The sequence below is a fragment of the Ornithorhynchus anatinus genome, chromosome 5 (genome assembly GCF_004115215.2).
Source record: "Ornithorhynchus anatinus isolate Pmale09 chromosome 5, mOrnAna1.pri.v4, whole genome shotgun sequence".
Taxonomy (NCBI): Eukaryota; Metazoa; Chordata; class Mammalia; order Monotremata; family Ornithorhynchidae; genus Ornithorhynchus; species Ornithorhynchus anatinus.
In genome coordinates, this window is record NC_041732.1 from 12,470,846 (window position 1) to 12,490,762 (window position 19,917).

A 19,917-nucleotide genomic window follows, 5' to 3' on the forward strand; every position below is an offset into this window, starting at 1 on the left:
TCAGTTCAGCCTCACCCCATCCCCATCTCCATAATAATAATTGTGGTATTTGTTAAGTGCTTACTATGTGTCAGACACCATTCTAAGTGCTGGGGTGGATATAAACGAGTCAGGTTGGATCCAGTCTCTGCCCCACATGTGGCTCACAATCTTAATCCCCATTTTACAGATGAAGTAACTGAGGCACAGAGAAAGTTAAGTGACTTACCCAAGGTCACACAGCAGGCAAGTGGTGGAGCCAGGATTAGAACTCAGATCCTTCTGACTTCCAGGCCCATACTCTATCCCCTAGACCATGCTGCTTCTCCACTTACCTTGAGTTTTGGCCCTGCCTCTTCTTACCTCCTTGTTCTTTCTCTGAACAGGACAGGGCCTGAAAGGGGGACAATTTTGAGGAGTGCACCCCCTGCCTCCATTGTCCCCCTACAGCCTCACACAGTGGCCCCCCCGTGACCTGCCTGCCTGACAGTGGGATCTGTGTCAGCCTACACAATGGCAACTCTCCAGGCCCCTCACAATCCCTGCTTTCCGGCATGTGCAGAGAGAGGCTCAGAGGGGTTTTAATGTTCATTTACATTGCTGTGTGCAGGGCCAACTAAGGGCTGCTCTCATGAAAGTGGGATATTTTTGTTGGGAAATATGGCAGAAACCATTATTTGGTTGGTCTTGGGACTGTCCTGCCAAGGATGGGTGTCTAGTTATTTTAATAATGCCCCTCCACAGTGAAAGTTTGGAGTGCCTGGAGGTCACTTTCAGGGTTGAGGCTATGACAGTCAGGAGCACAGATGACCACTGGCAAAATCCAACTCTGAACAAAGTGTGAATACCAGGGCCAGATTCTCATTGCCACCCAAGACATCCCCGGCCAGGAGTCAGAAATAGAACAAGGGCTTTGGCTTCCTGCTGTTCCTGCAAGACAGCCGGCTTTTGCTGTGGGAGATTTTTGCCAAGTTTGTGGGGGTGTCTCCGGAAATCTAAAGGGGTTGATGCTATCAGTGAGGTCTCATCATTCCCAGCATGAACATAAGATGGGGACCTCAGGAGAACTGCGTTCTAATCCAGGCTCTCCCACATACCTGCAAGTCACTTAACTGCTCTGTACCCGGTTCTTCCTCTGTAAACTGGGGATTCAATACCTGGGCTGTGACCCCCATGCAAGACAAGGACTGTATCTGGCCTGATTATCTTGATTCTACCCCAGTGATTAGCACAGTGCTTGGCATATATTAATGCTTAAAAATGCCTTTTTTATTATTATTGCTATAATTATTACTACCACTATGAAATGCAAGTCCTAAGGAGGAAGGTGATTCTTAACACTTTCTGGGGAAGCAAAAGTGGCTTATCTAGACTTGTCCATCTTTCCCCTTGAAATGTTAGCACACTGAGAGAGAGATCAGGGCTCTGCAGTTCTATGGAACCCCACATTTCTCAACCCCTTCAAAACTAGGACTAGAGATGGATGAAGTCTCGAGATGCCTTGGCAGGAGGAGAATAGTCTAATATAACCATCTTGACCCAGTTCATAAAGATTGAGCCTGTGCTCCCTACTCCATAAGCCAGGGGGCTGGGGCTCAGTTGACCTCACCCCAGCTGGTGGAACCAGCCCTGGGAGGAGGTCAAGCTGGAAGAAGACTCTGGAGGTCATCTGGTTCAGTCCTTGGGCTGTAGCACAGAGTCTTTAAAAATTTTTCAAGGACAAACTTTCTAGCTAGCAATTCCAGATAGGTCAGATGTTTTTTGCCTTCTGCCTTCCAGGAAAGAAGGGAGCTGTAGTTGGAGGTGGGGATTGCAGAGCAGGGGATGAGGAATGGGAAGGGGCAGAAGCTCAGGGTCCGATCTCAGCCCGGAACTCTGACCTTCTGAGTGACCTTGGGCAATCCTCCCTCTTCTATTTTTTTAATAGTATCTGTTAGGTGCTCATTATGTGTCAACCCCATTCTAAGAGCTGAGGTAGATACAAGATCATCAGGTTATACACAGTCCCTGTCCCACATGGGGCTCACAGTCTAAATAGGAGGGTATTGAATTCCCATTTTACAATTGAGAAAACTGAGGCACAAAGACTTTTCCCAGGTTATAAGGCAGGCAAATTGCAGAGTCAGGATTAGAACCCAGGTTCTCTGACTCCTGAGCCTTTGTTCTTTCTTTAAAGCCATGCTGCTTCTCCAGTGTTACTGCACCATCTGTGTAATAGGACTCTTTCTTTCCATTCCTCTGTCTCCCAGCCCAGAAGCTTCCGGCCTGCTGGGCTTCTGGGGTGAGAAGTGCCAGGAAAAGACCACATGCTGGGTTGGAACTATCCTTGATTTGCAGACAGTCAGTCAATTCAGTCAGTTGTATTTATTGAGTGCTTACTGTGTACAGAACGCTGTACTAAGTGCTTGGAAGAGTACAATATAACCATAAACCGACATATTCCCTGCCCACAATGAGCTAACAGTCTAGAGAGGGAGATATACATTAATATAAAGAAATAAATTACAGATATGTACATAGGAGCTGCAGGGCTGGAATCGGGGATGAATAAAGGGAGCCAGTCAGGGCGATGCAGTTAGTAGAGAAAGAGGAACGGAGGGCTTAGCCAGAGAAGGTCTCTTGGAGTAGATGTGCCTTTAATAAGGTTTTGAAATGGGGGAGAGTAATTGTCTGTCAGATCTGAGGAGGGAGGAACTTCAAGGCCAGAGGCAGAATGTGGGTGAGAGGTCGCTGAGAGATAGATGGGATCGAGGCACAGTGAGAAGGTTAGCATTAGAGATATGAACCGTGTGGGCTGGATCGTAGTAGGAGAGTAGCAAGGTGACACTTTCAGTGCAGCTGCCCCCAATCCTCCCCACTGCTGCTAGTCGGCAGCTGCTATTGGTGCTGGCAGACACAGCACCAAGGCTCGGGTCCGGAAGGTGGAGGAAGCCTGGAATTATGGTTCCCAAAGGACTGCCGGGTTAGGAAGCAGGCCCCAGCTAGGACCCGAGGAGCATTCTCCCTGGGAAATTCAGAGCAGGTACCAGGCCGCCCTTAGGCTCCCGTCCCACGTTGACACCATCCTGCTCCCCATGGGGAATACCATAGGCCACTTGTGATCATCCAGGGCCGAAGCTCTAGTCTGTGAGCAGTAGGGCTCCTTGCTCCTCCACCACCATTGCCTGCTGGGTGACCTTGTGTGGGTCACTTCACTTCTCTGGGCCTCAGTTTCCTCATCTGTAAATTGAGGATTTGATAGCTGTTCTTCCTCCCCTTAGAATGTGGGTCCCATGTGGGATAGGGACTGTGTCTGACCTGACTGTCCTGTATCTGGACAGCAGGAACCATGGAAAATTCCCTGGCTATCATGGGCAAAGAAAGCTGCACTGGCAACTGCCTACTTATTTTGTTTTGCTGTCTGTCTCCCCCTTCTAGACTGTGAGCCCGTTGTTGGGTAGGGATTGTCTCTGTTACCCATTCGTACTTTCCAAGTACTTACTACAGTGGTCTGAACACAGAAAGTGCTCAATAAATACGATTGAAAAAAATGAATGAACTGAGGGTACCGTCTACCGGGCCATGGTGCTATGGCAACACGTTGGCACGTCGGTACTGGGTTGTAATCATTTTAGTCATTTGGAGCATTTGGCACAAAGAGCAAAGCAGGGATTTCAGGAGGGTACGAGAACTGGAAAGAACCAGATTCCACTAGACTGTAAGCTCCTCGATGGTAGTGATCACGTCTATCAACTCTATTGTACTCTCCCAAGCACTTAGCTAGGGTATCTGTAAAGTACTTACTGTGTCAAGCACTCTTCTAAGCTCTGGGATAGATACAAACTAATTAGTTTGAGCACAATCCCTGTCCCACATAGGGCTCGAAGTATTAATCCCCATTTTAAAGATGGGGCACAGAGAAGTTTTTGAACTGAGGCACAGAGAAGTTAAGTGACTTGATCAAAGTTCATTCATATATTCATTTATTCATTCATTCAATTGTATTTATTGAGTGTTTACTGTGTGCAGAGCACAGAACTAAGCACTTGGGAGAGAACAATATAACAGACACATTCCCTGCCTACGAGTTTACAGTTTAGAGGGAGAGGGTCACAGAGCAGACAATTCAATTTGATTCAATCGTATTTATTGAGCATTTACTGTGCTAAGCACTTTGGAGAGTACAATATAACAATAAACAGACACTTTCCCTGCCCACAGAAAGTTCACTGGCAGGCTCTTACACTCAGAATGGAGTGCACCTCTGCTCCAGTTCCATGTTAATTGACTTGTGCAAATGTGGCTGAGGATGCCAGAGCAGATTGGACAATAACTTACACACACACACACACACACACACATTTCCCCCTGCCTCCCTCCCCCCAACTCCAGTTTTACCCTGTGGCAGAGGCAGGATTAGAATCCAGGTCCTTCTGACTCTCAGACCCGTGCTTTATCCGCTAGACCATGCTGCTTCCCTAGTGCAGTACTCTGCACATTCATTCATTCATTCAATCTTATTTATTGAGCGCTTACTATGCGCAGAGCACTGTACTAAGCTCTTGGAAAGTACACTTTTCGGCAACAGATAGAGACAATTCCTACCCAACAGTCTAGAAGGGGGAGACAGACAACAAAACAAAACAAGTAGACAGGCATCAGTAGCATCAAAATAGATAAATAGAATTATAGATATATTAACATCATAAATAAAATAAATAGAATAATAAATATGTACAAATATCCAGAAGTGCTGTGGGGCAGGGAAGGGATAGAGCAGAGGGAGGGAATAGGGGTGATGGGGAGGGGAGGAGGAACGGAGGAAAAGGGGGGCTCAGTCTGGGAAGGCCTCCTGGAGGAGGTGAGCTCTCAGTAGGGCTTTGAAGAGGAGAAGAGAGCTAGCTTGGCAGATGTGAGGAGGGAGGGCATTCCAGGCCAGAGTTAGGACGTGGGCCAGGGGTCAACGGTGAGACAGGTGAGAACTAGGCACAGTGAGAACGTTAGTGGCAGAGGAGCAGAGTGTGCGGGCTGGGCTGGAGAAAGAGAGAAGGGAGGTGAGGTAGGAGGAGGCAAGGTGATGGAGAGCTTTGAAGTCAATAGTGAGGAGTTTTTGCTTCATACAAAAGTTGATAAGCAATCACTGGAGATTTTTGAGGAGGGGGGTGACATGCCCAGAGTGTTTCTGTAGAAAGATAATCCAGGCAGCAGAGTGAAGTACAGACTGATGTAGGGAGAGACAGGAGGTTGGGTGATATAGTAAGCTTAGTCTGTAAGCTCCTCTTGGGCAGGGACTGTCTATACCTACTCTTTGGTATTGTACTGTGGCAAGTGTTTTAGTACATGCTCTGCTCACAGTAAGCTTTTAATAAATACCACTAATTGATAGTAAGTACTTAATGAATACCATCATTATAATAGTACATATTCTTCTTACACTGTCAGTTGTGTATTTCTGTATTAAGTGGAGTGGAAGGAGATTGTTTAGCCATTGACTTGCATTCATTTTAGCAGTGATTCCATCCAGGCACAAGCCTTTTGACCTTGGTATCAAAGGACGTATGTCCTTTTATCTTTTTTTCATCCCACCCTCAGCCCCGTGACACTTATGTTCATATATGTAAATTGTTTATATTCATGTCTGTCTCACCCTCTAGACTGTGAGCTCCTTGTGGCCAGGGAGCGTGTCTACCAATTCTTGTATTGTACTCTCCCAGATGCTTAGCTCTGCACAGAGTCAGCACTCAATAAATATTATTGATTCATTGGGGTTTGTCTGTGGCCCTGCTGCCGAGCTTGGGGGTTCTTATGACTGGGCACTCCTGACCCGCTGCCTCAAGTGCTCTCCTTCTGCTGCCCACCTTGGGATTTGCCCTCCCCTCCTTGTCTGGCTCGGTCCAGAGCAGTCAGCGCCCACCCTAATACTGTCTCCCTATTGCCCTGGCCCACCTCCCCACCCAAATCTGTTACTGTCCCCAGCAAGAGCATCCCCTGTGGCTCCCTGCTTAATATTCCACTGATTCGTCCCGAGAGATGGAGAAGCAGAGCGGAGCCGGGAGAGGAGAGGGACGAGCGACAGGGAGAGGGAGGCGGAAGCACCTTGAAAATCCCCGGGACGGCATTCAGAGCCGCCGAGATAACAATAAGCAAGAATAATAGATGAACAAAAAGGAAATGTCACACATGATCTGGTGCCATTAACCCAACATAGATCTGAAATACCACCTAATTAGTTTGGTGCCTGTTGTTCACTTCTGAAGAGGGGGAGAAATATTAAAAAAGAAGAGGAGGCAAGGGAACGTCACAGGGATGTCATAAAGGGTATAGCTGGGGTCTCTGTGGGCTCTTTTGGAAGAATATAATAAAGCCGCTATCTTCCCTGCCCCGTTCTGAAGCACAGATTTTTATCTGGGAGTTTGGGATAAAAGGGAATGAAAACTTGAATAGGCCAGATAAAATTACGATTGATCTTGAAGATCTCCTCTTCGTCTCTCTCCGCCACTACCTTCTCTCAGCTGCAGCTCTGAAATTACTCCGTGAGCTCTCCTTCAGATGGTTTCTACATCCTTACCGGCCGCTAGCCCCTGACAGCCTTTCTTGTCACTCATCCTTCATCCCACTCATACTTTGGAGAAAAGAGAGAAGCATAATTCATCCCTAAAAAAAAAAAGAAAAGAAAAGAGAAAGCTAAACAAACAAACCCAAAAAACTGTCATTTTAGAGCTCCTTTGCCGTCTGTTTGTTTATATTTCCTCTTTATAACTCAAGTCACAGAAACACTCGGGTAATAGCTGTAAAATTACATACTCGCAGCTAATTTGGTGAGGATTCTTGGCATCGCGGCACTTTAAGGAGAAATAAACAAGGCCTGAAATAAAAGTCCACATGAATACAAATCTGCTCCACTCCACACGTCCCCTCTTTCGGCTCTAGGGAGCTGTTGGTCACTTTTGTTCCAGCTATAATGGCTGTTGCCTTGGCTGATGTCTCCTCTCTTCTATCAACCTCTATATCAAGCAAAAACTCCTCCTCTTGGCTTCAAAGCTCTCTATCACCTTGCCCCTTCTTACCTCACCTCCCTTTTCTCCTTCTCCAGCCCAGCCCGCACACTCCGCTCCTCTGGTGCTGCTCAACTTCTCACTGTGCCTCGTTCTCACCTGTCCCGCCGTCGACCCCTGGCCCAAGTCCTACCTTTGGTCTGGAATGCTCTCCCTCTTCAAATCCTCCAAACAATCACACATCCACACTTCAAAGCCCTACTGAAGGCTCACCTCCTCCAGGAGGCCTTCCCAGATTAAGCCCCGCTTTTGCTCTGCTCCTCCTCCCCTCCCCATCATCCCGAGTCGCTCCCTTTGTTCTACCCCCTTCCACCCCCGCCACAACACTTGTGTATATGTACATATTTATAATTCTATTTATTTATGTTAATGATGTGTATGTATCTATATTTCTATTTATATTGATGCTATTGATGCCTTTTTATTTGTTTTGATGCCTGCCTCCCCCCTTCTAGACTGTGAGCCCATCGTGGGCAGGAATTGTCTCTACTTTTTGCTGAATTGTACTTTCCAAGTGCTTAGTTCAGTGCTAAATTGTTCCCTCAAAGTGCTTAATAGTGGTAGTGATATCAATAGTATTTATTAAACGCTTACTGTGTCAGAGCACTGTACTGCATGCTGGGAGGGAATTAGACACAGTTCCTGCTTCTCAGGGGGGTTCCAATCTAAAAACGAAAAGGGGGAGAGGGGCTGGCCCCAGATGCCTAAGGAGAGATGATGATGATGATGGTATTTGTTAAGCACTTACTGTGTGCCAAGCACTATCCTAAGTGCTGGACAACGCAAAAATAAAAACAAAAATCAGTAGGGGGATGTAAATTGAGGTGCAGAATTACAGACTCCTCATGGCTGAGCATCCGGGGTCACAACCTAGACCACAGTAACTGTTACCACAGTTGCTGCCAATATTCTATGGACAGTAAGTGCTCAATAAATAAAGAGAATCAGCATGGCATAGTGGACAGAACATGGGCCTGGGAGTCAGAAAATCATGGTTTCTAATCCCAGTTCCTCCCCCTATCCTGGTTTGCTGTGTGACCTTGGGAAAGTCACTTCACTTCTCTGGGCCTCAGTTACCTCATCTGTAGAATGGAGATTGAAACTGTGAGCACCATGTGGGACAGAGACTGTGACCAACCGAATTTGGTTGTATCCACCCCAGCACTTAGTACAGTGTCTGGCACATAGTAAACTCTTAACAAAAATCACAGTTATTGTTATTACTAATAAATATCACTGATTGACAGAATGATGGATTGATTGTATGCGGGATTGGGAATTGCCAAGATTGTCGGTCCCCCCACCGTAGCCCAGTCCTCCCTGGCTCAGGCAAAATGGACCATTCACCTTGCAGCCTCTGGGCAAATGTCCAGCTATCCCCTGGGTAGTCCAAATGCACTTCAAAGTTAGGGGCCTTAGAGCCCAAAAGGAAAGGGGTCAGGTCTTTTGGGATGGAAATGGTGAAAAATGGTGAAACGGTGAGAAATTAAGGTATCTGTGGATAAGGGAATCAGCTGATCTTTTATGGCCCCTGAGTCTAAACAAAGAAAAGAGGTGGATATTGCAACTAAAGTTAGTCATCAATCAATCAATCCAACCCTGGTATTTACTGAATGTTCACCTTAGGCAGGACACGATATTCACTGGATGTTCACAGTAGGCAGGACACCAGCACTGTGTTCATTTGTATATATTTTTATTACCCTATTTGTTTTGTTAATGAGGTGTGCATCCCCTTGATTCTACTTATCGTGATTAAGTTGTCTTGTTTTTGTCCGTCTGTCTCCCCTGATTAGACTGGAGGTCCTTCAGTGGGCAGGGATTGTCTCTATCTGTTGCCGAATTGCACATTCCAAGTGCTAAGTACAGTGCTCTTCACATAGTAAGTGCTCAGTAAATACTATTGAATGAACTAGAGAGAATACAATAAAGTGCTTAGTCCAAGCCCTCAAGAAGATTACAATCCAGAAGGGGAGACAGTCATTAAAATAGATTCTAAGTAGGGTAGGAAACTGAGTTTTAGGCTATGGACTTAAGGTGCATTGGTGATGGGGATAGGCGGGGTACCCAAGTGTTTAGTAAGTAAAGACCCAAGTGCCTAGGTGATGCAGAAGGAAAGAGAAAAAGAGTGGGGAGGTGAGAGATTAGTCTGCGAAGGATTTATGGAGGAGATGTGATTTTAGTAGGACTTTGAAGATGGGGAGCTCTGTGATCTGTTGGCTATGAAGAGGGAGGGAGTTCCAAGAAAGAGGGAGGATGGGAGTCAGGGGTCGACAGTGAGAGAGACAAAGTGTGCAGGGTGGGTCGTAGCAGAAGTGATACAAGGATAGTTAGTGGGGAGAGAGCTGATTGATTGAGCTAATTGATGGATTAAAGTCAATGCCTTAAAGTCAGTAGATTGCTCCGGAGTGAAGAGAGATCAGCCACCTCAGCAAGGCAAGACAAGAGGTCTCAACCTGAGGCAAAGGGAGGGTGCCACCACCTGCCTCCCCCTCCACACCCTCCCTCCATCATGAGGAGTCTGGGGTGGTCCCAGAGGAAGGGGAAGCTGAGTCCCCTGGCCCCTCCCCTCATCCTGGAGACCTGGGAGAGTGAGTATGCAAGGAGGTGGGGAAAGGTAGGGTCTCGGGGCCCAGAAGTCCATCCAGACCTCACTAGTCATTTCACTGTGGCTCCAGAGTGATTGGGGGTGATGGCATCTGGAGGGCTGAAAAAGAATGTCTGTGCAGTTAGAGATAGGGAAGCCTTGAGGTTTCTCCTGGGGGAAATAAAATGAGCCATTTCCCTCCTCAGGAAGAACTTGAGCTATGAAAACATTGACCATGACCCTCGGTTACTATTGGCTTTGGACCAGGCCACCATCCATCCATCCATCCATCCATCCAGCCAGCCAGCCAGCCAGCCAGCCAGCCAGCCAGCCACCCACCCATGTCCATCCAACCATCCATTCATCAGTCCACCCATCCATCTATCCATCCATCCATGTCAGTCTATCCATTCACCCATGCATCCATCCATCTATCCACTCACTCACCCACCCACCCATCCATCCACCTGCCCACCCACCCATCCATCCTTTCATCACCCCCTCCCCCAGAACTCACCCATCATTCATCCATCATCCATCCATCCATCTACACAATCACCCATCTATCCATCCATCCATCATCCACCATCATCCATCCATACATCCATTAATCCAGTCAGCAAGGCTATATTGAGTCCACAAGGTGTATATATAGCATTGCACTACTCCCTCAGGATCCATGGTACAGAATAGATCTGATCCCTACCTCTTAAGAGCTTACAATCTAAGATGGGAGGTAAAGCAGGCAATCACAATGTTAACATATATCTGAATCCTAAATAGCAATGCTATTGTTCACAGAAATGAGATGAGGAGTGGAGTGAGACAAGAACGTTTTAGTGTGCCAAAAAGTAGGTAGGGTTAATCAAGGAAAGCTTCCTGGAAGAGGAATCCTCTTTTCCCCTTCCAACAGGAAAGCTCCCCGCAGCCAATGTGACTCACATACGCCAGTCCTCCCAGGAACACGACAGGGAACTCTCTCGTTCTAATTTGACCCCGGGACCTGGGAGGGACCAACCAGGACAGTTCCCTAATGAACCCCGCCATTTCCAACCCCCTCTAATTCTCCAGGTGATGCGGAGGGAGGATGGAGGAATCTCCTCGAGGAGGGACAGAGCGGCTGCTGGCCAGCGGTGCGTAGCTAATGACCCCCGCCTCCGGGAGACCGTGGACTGGCAGAACAAAAATCTATTTCCAGCAAGTGCTTCATTGCAGCCCTGTTCCACTTCACTGCCTGTCTCAGCTCCGCGGAGAGGCGGCAACAGAGTGCGGCGGAGGCCCAGACCTGAGGTCCCCAGGCCTGGGAGAGGAGCTTCCCCTCCACTGCCGCAGGTGCCCAGTTCCTGCCCTGTTGGGGGTAGGGTCAGGGGTAAAGGAGGTGAGGAGCCCAGTCTGGCTGTGACCACACATCAGCCTAGCCATTGAGCATGTGCGGAGAGGCCCGCAAGCATGCACGAGGTGAGTACAGAGAGATCATCATCTCCCCTCTTCCTCATTGTTTTCCCTTCCTACCTTCCCCCTCACTCCCGGAAGTGAATCGGCTACATCTGGCCTTCGCTGTAAAAGAGGCCCATTCTTTCTTCGAAGTGGGAATGGAGAGGTTTCAGACCCACAGTGGCCTTGGTGGCTCCTTCCCTCCCTCACCCCTCTGCTGACTCCTCTGAATGGCATAAATGACCACTCTCTGGCCACAGTGGCCATTTGACAAACGAACAAGGGGGGTCAGAGTCTCCTTGTGTAGGACAACAGAGTTCACGGAAAATATCTGAAACCCTGTTTCATCAGTAGTATTTATTGAGTGCTCATTGTATGCAGAGCTCTATACTGGGCACTTGGGAGAGTACAAAACCAGAGTTGATAGGTGTGAACCCTGCCCTTGGGTAGCTGACGGTTTAATTTCCTTTGGCCTATGCCATGGCAAGGCCACTCTCCCTGGCCTTCCTCCTGGTCCCACTCCACAGAAAGGGGCTGGCTCTCATTCTATTCAGCCTCATTCCTCTCTCTGGTTGGAGCCCTTCCTGTCTCTGTCTGCTGGTTTTTTCTCTTCCTCTCTTTGTCTCTGTCTCTATGGCTCTGTCTTTCTGTTTCTGTCTCTCACTCGTTCCTCTCCGTCTCTCCGCATCTGACTCTCTATCTCCCTGCCTCTCTCCCCATCTCTCTCTTTTCATCTTTCTGTCTCTGCCTCTATGCCTCTGTATTTCTTTCTCTATTTCTTCTCTGTCTCTGCCTCATATTTTCATTACCCTATTTATTTTGTTAATGAGATGTACATCACCTTGATTCTATTTATTTGCTACTGTTTTAATGAGATGTTCATCCCCTTGATTCTATTTATTGCTATTGTTCTTGTCTGTCTGTCTCCCCCTATTAGACTGTAAGCCCGTCAAAGGGCAAGGACTGTCTCTATCTGGTACCGATTTGTACATTCCAAGCGCTTAGTACAGTGCTCTGCACATAGTAAGCACTCAATAAATACTATTGAATGAATGAATGAATGACCCTCTGAGTTTCTTTCTATCTCCTTCTCCCCTCTCTGTCTCTCTTTCTCTGTCTCCATGACTCTGACTCTCTCTTCTCCAGCGCTCTCTCTTCCTCTCTGTCTATATCTCTAGGCCTCTGTGTCTGTCCCTATATGTCTTTCTGTCTTTATCTCTTTCCTCTCTGTCTGTCCCCCTGACTCTCTCTTCCCCCCTCTGCCTTTTTCTCTCTGCATTTCTCTCTTTCTCTCTCTCTGTTTCTTCATCTCTCTCTGTCTGTCCTCCCTCTGCTGCCCCCAATTTTCCCACTGCAAACACAGCAGCTGCCCTGTCCTATTTGCATCTCTCCCAAAGCAAACTGGCTCAGGCAGCAGTGACGCGGTCAGATAAATATGCCCCGTCCACGAAAAGAAATACATCCACTTGGAAACTGTTCCTAACAGGCGCCTCAGGCATTCCGATTCCCTCCCTGCCAGCCCTACGTACCTCTTCCTCTCCACGCCCGGCTAGGCTCTCTCAGCCCCCTGGACCTTATCTCCCTGAACCCCAGCCCCCTGCCTCTTCTCCCCCTGGACCCCGGACCTGTGCACCCCAGCTCTCAGCATCCCAGCCCGCTGCCTCTTTTCCCCGACACCCAGCTCCCTCACCTCTTCTCCTCAACCCAGCCCTCTGCCTCTTCTCCCCAAAATCCAGTCCCCCCAACTGTTCTCCATACCCAGCCCCCTGCCTCATCTCCCCAACACCCAGGCCCCCATCTCTTCTCCACACCCCAGCCCCACGTGCCTAAAGAAGCAGCTTGGCTCAGTGGAAAGAACCTGGGCTTGGGAGTCAGAGGTCGTGGGTTCTAATTCCGGCTCTGACGCTTGCCAGCTGTGTGACTTTGGGCAAGTTACTTAACTTCTCTGTGCCTCAGTTACCTCATCTGTAAAATGGGGATTAAAACTGTGAGCCCCGCGTGGGACAACCTGATCACCTTGTATCCCCCAGCGCTTAGAACAGTGCTTTGCACATAGTAAGTGCTTAACAAATACCACCGTTTATTTTACTTATTTTTTCTTCTCCCATGCCCCGGTAGCATGCACCCCACCCCTTAGCACCCCTGCCTCTTCTCCCCACTACCTAATCCCCAACCTCTTCTCTCCATCCCAGCCCCCTGCATCTCCTCCCCAGTATCCAGGCCCCCATCTCCTCTCTATACCTGAGCCCTCCACCTCTTCTCCCACCTCATCCTGCTCCTGTGCATGCCAGCCCCTCAGCACCCCATCCACTTGCCTCTTCTCCCCAATAACCAGCCCCCCACCTCCTCTTCCCCACATCCAGCCTCCACATTCCTTCTCCACACCCAGCCCCATCCTCTTTTCCCCAACACCCATTCCTCACGCCTCTTCTCCACATCCTAGCCCCCAGCCTCTCCTCCCTAACTCCCAGCACCCTATGTCTTCTCCACACCCAGCCTCCCACCTCTTCTCCACCCCAAGCCCCCTGAATCTTCTCCCCAATACCCAACCTCCCCATCCTCTTTTCCACACCCAGCCCCCTGCCTCTCCTCCCCAACACCCAGGCTCACATCTCTTCTTCACACCCTAGCCCTCCACCTCTTCTCCTTCCTGCACCCCGATCCCCCGCTACTGTTATTTGTCGAGCACTGCTCTAAGCACTGGGGTAGATACAAGTTAATCTGTCTGGATACGATTTCTCTTCCACTTGGAGTTCACAGTCAAGGAGTAATTTTGTAGTGGAGGAAATTTAGGCACAGAGAAGTGAAATAACTGGCCTGTGGTCACTCAGCAGACAAGTGGCTGAGCTGGGATTAGAAGGCGGGTCCTCTGACTCCCAGATCTCTGCTTTACCCACTAGCCCATGATTTTTGCCCACTGCTCTATAGTCCTGCTGGACAAGACATTCTTCCTTTCCTTATTTCACTCTCTCTTGCCTATTTCTTTCTTAAACCCATTTCCTCTTGTTTGGCCCGCTAGTAATAATAACAATGCTAATAATAATATCATTAAGGGCTTACTATGTGCCAAGCACTATACTAAGCTTTAGGGTAGATGCAAGATAATCATCTTGGACACAGTCCCTGTCCCACATGGGGCACACAGTCCACTTTAGAGGGGAAAGGCTATTTAGCCCCTATTTTGCAAGTGAGGAAACTGAGACCCAGAGAAGATAAGTGACTTGCCCACGGTAAGTCACTGGCTAGAGAAGCAGCATAGCCTAGTGGAAAGACCATGGGTCTGAGTCAGAGGATCTGGGTTCTAATCCCAGCTCCACCATTTGTCTGCTGTGTGATGGTGAGCAAGTCACTTAACTTCTCTCTGCCTCGGTTACTTCATCTGTAAAATGGAGATTAAATCCTACTTCCTCCTACTTAGATTGTGAGTCTCAGGTGGCTCAGAGACTGTGCCTAACCTGATTAACTTGTATCTACCCCAGTTTTTAGAACAGTGCTTGGCACATAGTAAGCACTTAACTGGAACCCTAATCATAATTATTATTAGTATTGCTACTAAGTGGCAGAGCTGGGATGAGAACCTACATCATCTGATTCCCTAGCCCAGGCTCTTTCCACTAGGCCTCACTGCTTCTGATTGAGAAAGAGAGGAGAGGAGCAGTTTGATCCCTGGGTCATGGCCAAGGGTGACCTGCAAGGGATTCTCTGGCTCTTGACCACTTTGAGGGAGGTGGGAGAAGTAGCATGGCCTAGTGGAAAGAGCCCTAGCCTGGGAGTCAGAAGGACTGGGTTCTAATCCCAGCTCCATTTCTAGTTTGCTGTGTGACTTTGGGTAAGTGACTTCATGGTCTTGTGGACAGAGCATGGGCCTGGGAGTCAAAAGTACCTGGGTTCTAATCCCAGCTCTGCTATTTGTCTGCTGTGTGACCTTGGGCAAGTTGTTTCACTTCAATGTGCCTCAGTTGCCTCATCTGTAAAATGGGGATAAAGACTGTGAGTCCCATGTGGGGAATGGACTATGTCCAACCTGATTAGCCTGTATCTACCCTAGTGCTTAGAACAGTGCTTGACATTGCTTAACAAATACCATCATCATCATCATCATTATTTTCTCTACCTCAGTTCCCTCATCTGCAAAATGGGGATTCAATGCCTGTTCATCCTCATACTTAGACTGTGAGCTCCATGTGGGGTCGTGATTACCTTGTATATACCTTAGTGCTTAGTACAGTGCTTGGCACATAGTAAGTGCTTAACAGATACCACAAACATTATTTTACAGGTGAGGAAATTGAGGCCCAGAGGACTCTGCCAGGACTTTCTCTGTCCTATTCCTTCCTGTATTTCTCTCCCCTGTGGTCAGTCCTCCTCTCTAAACAATGCAGCTAGTGCTGGCTCTCACACCAGGCCATTCATCCATTGGGTCTTTTCTTGGGGTTGCCAAGAGTTGTCCCCGGACATGGTGATGGATAGAGATATAGCTCAAGGAGGCGTCTGCCACTCAAGTCTCCTCGTTAAGGCTGGCTAACGGGGCCTGCCACTGCCCCTTGTAAGTGATTCTCTTCCATCTGGTTTGTTCGTCCTTCACCAACTTCAGCACAGGCACCCACTTCTATTAACCCTTCCCAACCCACCTCCCCCAGGGCTTTCTGGCTCCTCCCTGCTGCCCTTCTTTTCTCCTCAGCCTCCTGCCCAGGATTGGAGGCTGGTGTCTGCTGGTCTACCAGTCATTCACAGACAGGCACAGAGAAACTTTCTTTCTGCAGAGAGAGGAGATATTTCTCACTGCTCAACTGTAAGATCATTGAATGATACTAATAATAGTGGTATTTGTTAAGCCCTATGTGCCAGGTACTATATTAAGCGGTGGGGTGGATACAAGCATATCTGTTTGGTTACAGTCCCTGTCCCACATGGGGCTCACAGTATCAATCCCCATTTTACAGATGAGATAAATGAGGTCCAGAGAAGTGAAGTGACTGACCTGAGGTCGCACAGCAGACAAGTAGCAGAACAGGATTAGAAGCCAAGACCTTCTATGCACTATCCACTGTGCCATGCTGCTTTAGGGTAGGAATTGTGTCTATCTACTCTACTGTACTCTCCCAAGTGCTGACTACAGTGCTCTGCACACAGTAAGCACTCAATAAATGCTATCAATCAATACTGATCGGTTGATGGGGTCCAGGAGTTCATGGAGTGTTTCTCCTGGCTCTCCTCCAAGCACAGTGTTGGAGCTTCAGCTTTGATAATCCATCAATCAATCGTGTTTACTGAACACTACTGTGTGCAGAGCACTGTACTAATTCTTGGGGGAGTATAATATCGTAGCATGGCTCAGTGGAAAGAGCCCAGGCTTAGGAGTCAGAGGTCATGGGTTCGAATCCCACCTCTGCCACCTGTCCACGGTGTGACTTTGGGCAAGTCACTTCACTTCTCTGGGCCTCAGTTACCTCATCTGTAAAATGGGGATGCAGACTGTGAGCCTCACGTGGGACAACCTGATTACCCTGTATCTACCCCAGTGCTTAGAACAGTGCTCTGCATATAGTAAGTGCTTAACAAATACCAACATTATTATTATTATTATTTGGGTTCCTCAAGGGTCAGTTCTTGGCCCTCTTCTGTTCTCCATATACACTCACTCCCTCGGTGAACTCATTCACTCTCACGGCTTCAACTATCATCTCTATGCAGATGACACACAGATCTACATCTCTGCCCCTGTCCTCTCCCCCTCCCTTCAGGCTCGTATCTCCTCCTGCCTCCAGGACATCTCTACCTGGATGTCTGCCCGCCACCTAAAACTCAACATGGCCAAAACTGAGCTCCTCATCTTCCCTCCCAAACCCTGTACTCTTCCTGACTTCCCTATCACTGTGGATGGCACGATCATCCTTCCCGTCTCTCAGGCCCGCAATCTCGGTGTCATCCTTGACTCGGCTCTCTCATTCGCCCCACATACCCAATCCATCACCAAAACCTGCCAGTCTCACCTTTATAATATCGCCAAGATCTGCCCTTTTCTCTCCACCCAAACGGCTATCTTACTGGTACGGGCTCTCATAATATCCTGGCTGGATTATTGTGTCAGCCTTCTCTCTGATCTCCCTTCCTCCTCTCTCTCTCCACTCCAGTCTATTCTTTATTCTGCTGCCCGGCTCATCTTCCTGCAGAAACGCTCTGGGCATGTCACTCTCCTTCCTAAAATCCTCCAGTGGTTGCCTATAAACCTCCGCACAAAACAAAAACTTCTCACTCTAGGCTTCAAGGCTCTCCATCCCCTTGCCCCCTCCTACCTCTCCTCCCTTCTCTTTCTCTACTGCCCACCTCGCACTCTCTGCTCCTCTGCCGCCCTCCTCCTCACCATCCACCATTCTCGCCTATCCCGCCGTCGACCCCTGGCCCACGTCCTTCTGCTGTCCTGGAATGCCCTCCCTCCTCACCTCCGCCAAACTAATTCTCTTCCCCTCTTCAAAACCCTACTTAGAGCTCACCTCCTCCAAGAGGCCTTCCCAGACTGAGCTTCCCCTTTTCCCTCTGCTCCCTCTGCTCCCCCTCTACCCCCCTTCACCACCCCTCAGCTAAGCCCTCTTTTCCCCCCTTTCCCTCTGCTCCTCCCCCCTCCTTTTCCCTCCCCTCGACACTGTGCTCGTTCGCTCAGTTGTATATATTTTCATTACCCTATTTATTTTGTTAATGAGATGTACATCACCTTGATTCTATTTATTGCTATTGTTTTAATGAGATGTTCATCCCCCTGAATCTATTTATTGCTATTGTTTTTGTCTGTCCGTCTCCCCCGATTAGACTGTAAGCCGGTCAATGGGCAGGGACTGTCTCTATCTGTTGCCAATTTGTACATTCCAAGAGCTTAGTACAGTGCTCTGCACATAGTAAGACCTCAGTAAATACTATTGAATGAGTGAATGAAATAATAAATAGCAGTTATAGTTAATTGCTTCCTCTATGCCAACCCCTGGGCTGGATTCAATATAATCGGATCAGACACACTCCCTGTCCCATCCTAGGCTCAAAATTTTATCCTATGCCATTTTACAGATGAGGAGACCAATTCCCAGAGAGATTGACTGACTTGCCTACGGTTACATGTAGGTCAGTGGCAGAACTGGGGATTAGAATCTGGGTCTCCTGAGTCCTAAACCAGTGCTCTTTCCACCAGGACACACTGCTTCTCTTTGAATCGCTTTGCCCATTTGTCTATCTTAGTGAAATGATTCAAGTCTTGATCTGGATGGGGTTTCAAGGAATCAATCAATCAATTGCATTTATTGAGTGCTTACTGTGGGCAGAACACTGTACTAAGCCCTTGGGAGAGTATTATATAGCAGAATTTGTAAACCCATCTGTCTAGCCTCTTGCTTCCAGAGGTTTGAGGCAAATATAAACCATGGTGATGTTTATGTGTTTCTGTCTTTTATGCTCTCATGTATCTTTTAAGAACAGGATTGAGAGTCAGGAGTCTGGGGTTCTAATCCCAGCTCTGCTATTTGCCTGTTGCGTGAACTTAGACTATCATTCATATTTAGTGAGTGTTCACTGCTTGCGGAGCACCGTAACAAGCACTTGGAAGAGTAAAATATAACAGAGTTAGTAGACACATTCTCTGCCCAAAAGGAGCTTACTCATTTCACTTTGTTCCTCATTTTCCTCATGTGTTCTCCCTCCCCATTAGACTGTGAGCCCTTTGTGGGACAGGGACTATGTCCAACTTGACTGTAATGTTCACCTTAGCACTTAGCATAGGGTTTGGCACATACAAAGTGCTTTAACAAATATCCGACCCTCTCCACCTGCACATCCGACCACATCTTTTCTCACTTTGTCAAAATGATTGCCCCCTCTCTCCTACCCTCCCTGATCACCCTCTTCAACTGTTCGTTCTCCAGTGGATTTTTCCCCCTTGGGTTCAAACATGCCCAAGTCTCCCCTATCCTAAAAAAACCCTCCCTTGACTCAAAGTTCCCTCTAGTTATTGACTCATCTCCTTGCTATCATTCCTCTCCAAACTCCTTGACAGGGTTTTCTACACTCACTGTCTCAAGTTCCCCTCCTCCAACTCTCTCCTTGACCCCCTCCAATCTAGCTTCCGTTCCCTTCACTCCACAGAAGCCCCCTCCCAAAGGTCACAAGTGATTTCCTTCTTGCCGTATCCAATGGACTCTACTCCATCCTTATCCTCTTTGACCTTTCAGCTGTCTTCAACACTGTCAACCACTTCCTTTTCCTGGAAGCGTTATCCAACGTCAGCTAGTGGATAGAGTTCTAATCCCGGCTCCACCACTTGTCTGCTGTGTGACCTTGGGCAAATCACTTTACTTCTCTGTGCCTCAGTTACCTCATCTGTAAAATGGGGATTGAGACTGAGAGCCCCATGTGGGACGGGGACTGTGTCCAACCCAATTTGCTTGTATCCAACCCAGAGCTTAGTACAGTACTTGGCACATTGTAAGAGCTTAACAAATATCATTATTATTATTATCCTGTTCCCCTCCTATCTCTCTGATGCTCATTCTCAGTCTCTTTCTAGAGGTCCTTCTCTCCCTCCCATCCTTTAACTGTAGGAGTCCCTCAAGGCTCAGAGCTGGGGCCAATTTCTATTCTTCTTCTATACCCACTCTCTTGGAGAACTCATTTACTTCCATGGCTTCAACTACCACCTATTTGAAGATACTTCCCAAATCTATATCTCCTCCCCGATCTCTCTCTCTCTGCAGTCACATTTCCTCCTGCTTTCAAGGCATCTCTACTTGCCTCCCCGCCACCTCAAATTTAACATGTCCCAAACAGAACTCCTTATCTTCCCACCCAAACCCTGTCCTCCCCCGATTTTCCCATCACTGTAGGCAGTACCACCATCCTTTC

The 19,917-nt window shown here is 48.1% G+C and overlaps 1 long non-coding RNA gene across 1 annotated transcript in view; it reads right to left on the minus strand.

Moving 5' to 3' along the window:
- Positions 1-6,127: 6,127 nt before the first annotated feature.
- The window catches only part of LOC114812270, a 57,608-nt gene continuing 43,818 nt past the window's right edge, over positions 6,128-19,917 (minus strand). Inside the window, exon 2 of the long non-coding RNA XR_003759930.1 lies at positions 6,128-6,612. This is a non-coding gene — a long non-coding RNA (uncharacterized LOC114812270). The remainder of the gene's footprint in view (positions 6,613-19,917) is intronic.